This window comes from Gavialis gangeticus, unplaced genomic scaffold (assembly GCF_001723915.1).
Source record: "Gavialis gangeticus isolate Ggan-Ray unplaced genomic scaffold, GavGan_comp1, whole genome shotgun sequence".
NCBI classification, from domain to species: Eukaryota; Metazoa; Chordata; order Crocodylia; family Gavialidae; genus Gavialis; species Gavialis gangeticus.
In genome coordinates, this window is record NW_017728960.1 from 733,297 (window position 1) to 736,975 (window position 3,679).

Sequence of the window (3,679 nt, forward strand, 5' to 3'; positions counted from 1 at the left end):
CCCGTATCAGTGCCAGTGCCCCCCCCCGCCTCTCCCGCTCAGGTGCAAGCTCCCTCTCCCCTGCACAAAGCACTCCCCAAAAGCCTTCCACTAATGCATGAGCCATGGGTGTGCACAAAGACATTGCACACGCAACACGCGCGTACGCACAACAGAGCCACACCCAGGCATGTCCACGGCACCCCTCCTCCCAAAACACACTTGCAAAGCCCACACGATTCCCATTCACCCTCTTAACACACACACTCCCACACACACACATACACACACACGCACCCATGCAGTTGGTCCAAGAAAAGATATATCCCCCCAAAATCCTTGCCGCTTGCATATTTCCTGGACCATCGCGGCTGCATCAGCACACACACACACAACACCCACTCGCTCATGCACACGTAAATCAACAACACTGATGGAACATTTCTCCTACGGGCATGAAAGAAAGAGAGGCCCGGAGGGTGTTGGGGATATTTCTAATTTTAGACACTTTGGAGACGATCCAAAAACCCGTCGGCCATGGGAACACAGCACAGCGGATCAATGAGGCTGACGTTTTGGAGTCAGCGGCCTTCTGCCTGGATCCTAGCAGTGGTCAATCCTGGCTGGTTTCTCCTTGTTCCTCATTTGGGCACAGTGACTCCATACCATCTGCCAGCGAATTTACTGACTGTCAGTGAAATTGAGAAAAAAAAAAAGTGAAAATTGCCTGTCAGTAAAATCTGTTAAATATAAATTTATATGTCAGTAAAAAAAAAAATTAAAAATAATATGGCAAGATTCCCTAACGAGATTGTTATCTCCCCTCCTCCGGATGCTCAAGAGGGAATTCAAGACGTAGAGATCAGCTCGTTGCTGACCAGGAGTGGCAAGTACCTCTGAACCTGGTGGATCCTGGGTGCGAGAGTGGGGCTGTTGTGTGTTGCTCACGTTGCAAGCCAGAACTGGTCGCATGGGGCGATGCGTGTGATGGTGTGAGGAGCGATGCCTCCTTCCAACCTTGGGCTGCGCGGCTCTCTCAGTGCTGGCCCCTCGGTTTATTTTGGGAGCTCTGGCGCGCCGGGGAGGATAATTAACGTTGCCATCTGTGAGCTCCAAAATGGAAAGCCGCCCTCTGGAAAGAAAAGCGGTGACGGCATTGCCCAGAGGTACCCGGCGGAGGCGGGAGGGGCCCGGCATTCGCAGGGCAAAGTTTGGGGGAGTTTAAAAATAAAATTCCCTGAAAGTCTCCCACTGGGCCCACAGCCAGAGTTGATGGAGACAGCTTTGGTTGTGATCGCCTGGGTGTCTGCATAGGTGGAAAATGCTGCCCATAGGAGTCCTGGGAGACCAGATCCAGATAACTTGCAACACATGGGGCAGAGGACCCTCACTGTCTCCACCTGGCACTTTCAAGGGGTGTTATATTAGCGTGCAATCCAGACCTGCTCTGGACTCAGCTTCTGCGACAGGATCACACCCTAACCTCTAGCTTTCGAAACCACAGACACACAGCCCTGCTCCCAGGACATTCACCTTGCAATATTTTCACCCGGGACCAAGATCTGTTGGCAAAGGACCTGAATGATCCTCTTCCTTGGGGACCTGGTGACCGTGACTCTTTCCTTCGCTGCTCACTGGGGGTTGTGGCATCTGGCCTTGGCCTGATGGGTGCAGCTTTGCACCCTTGATGGTGAGGATTTTACTCGTGGAAGCTGCCCTGAAGGTCTATGCTGATGCCCCATGTCCAGCCAGGCTCGTGGGTATTAACAGGGCAGAGCAGTGCACTGGTGGGAATACCTGGCTTCCCCTGCCGTGCTCTCATGCGCTCCCCAGTATCCCACGGACACATGGCACCAGTGGGTGCAAAGCACCGTGTCTATCCGGACACACACCATTCCCACCCCCCACTCACACGTGTCATACCCAGTCACAACACACCCACATGAGCACACAAGATAGCCCCCATACGTCCCACTTACACGCCTAATACCCATGCCCCAAAATCATGCACGCAACAGTTGTGTTCACAATGTACCCTCAAAAGACCTGATTGCCCGGACAATGCCCTTGACTAACACACAACACGCACAGGCTCAAATATACAACATTTCCACCCACAACACCTCCCCCCACCCCACCCCAGCTCATCTACATGCTCTTGGGCACAGAACATCTGCACAACCCCTCTTCTTTGTGCATGTCCTACCTTCCTAGACACACACATCCTCTGTCTGCAGTGACACACGACACATCTATTAACAGAGGCCCATGGCACATGCAGCCACCCCAGGGACACACACACAACTGCCGACTCACATATCAATGGGTATAGTGCATACACAGACACACAACACCCCTCCACACATCAAACACACAGACACACAGTGGGTGGTGTACCACATACCCACCCAGACACAACACCCTTACACAGATACACACTGCCCAGTGCACCACGCAGCCACCCAGACACACAACAGCCTCCACACAACACTACCATGCAAACACAAACTGACAGGTGTCTTGCATGCACCCCCAGACACACAATACACCGTTACAGAGGCACACACCAGCAGGCACACACACCCCCAGACACACAACACCATTGCACACAACACCTTTCCACAGATACACGCTGCCCAGTGCACTGCACACACACCCAGATGCACAGCACCACCATGTCTACACACACCGGCAGGTTCACTGCACACCCACCCAGACATACAATGCACAACCCCTTTCCACAAGACACGTACTGGCAGACACACATCCACCCCCCAGACACACAACACCCTTTCACACCCTTCCACAGATACACACTGCCCAGTGCACGCACGCACCCAGACCCACAACACCACTATGCAGACACACACCAGCAGATTTACTGCACACCCACCCGAACATACCATGCACAACACCTTTACACAGACACACACTGGCAGGCACACACACAACACCCTTACACAGATACACGCTGCCTAGCACACCACACACACACACACCCAGACACACAACACCCCTCCATACAATGCACAACACTCCTGTGCAGATGCACACTGGCAGGTGCGCTGCACCTTGCCCCAGGGACACGGTACATAGCACCTTTACACAGACACACACTAGCAGGTGCACCCCCCCACACACACAGATACACGGCACCCCCAGGCCGATGCACAACGCACAACCCCTCTCCCAGGGCTGTCTTTCACTGCGAGTGCAGGGATCGGGCCCCTGTGCCCTGTGGGGAGCGGGGTGTTGCCAGAGGGGTTGGGGGTGTTGCCGGGGAAGCCGCACCGGGGGTAACTTTGCGGTCAGTAACTAGATGCTATGTGAAAGGCGGGGGCGAAGCCCCGGTGCTTAACCCTTTGTGAGCTGAGCACGGAAGATGCTTTCCTCTGCCCTTTCCCATCTCCTACACTGTGTCTCCAGCACCCGGTGGTGTCCTGGTCCCCCCTGGGCAAGCAGAGGGGCTCCGTCAGGCCCTAGAGGGAGTGAACAGCTGCAACTGGAGCCCAGGAATGTGGGTCTTGCAATGTGGATCGCTGTCCCTGGGGTCTGACTGGCGTTCGCTGCTGCAGACCCAGACGTCAGGCAGGGGCAGGTCTAGGGGGTATACATCAGGATTAGGACTTGGATCCATCCATGCCCTGCTTCTCAGGCAGCACGAGCGCCCCGGTTCTGGCCAGCAAGCTAGGGCAGGGCC

At 54.8% G+C, this 3,679-nt stretch overlaps 1 long non-coding RNA gene across 1 annotated transcript in view; it reads left to right on the top strand.

Moving 5' to 3' along the window:
• LOC109297310 overlaps nt 1–695 on the top strand; it is a 7,042-nt gene extending 6,347 nt beyond the window's left edge. The window contains exon 2 of the long non-coding RNA XR_002097287.1: nt 484–695. This is a non-coding gene — a long non-coding RNA (uncharacterized LOC109297310). The remainder of the gene's footprint in view (nt 1–483) is intronic.
• The last annotated feature ends 2,984 nt before the right edge of the window (nt 696–3,679 follow it).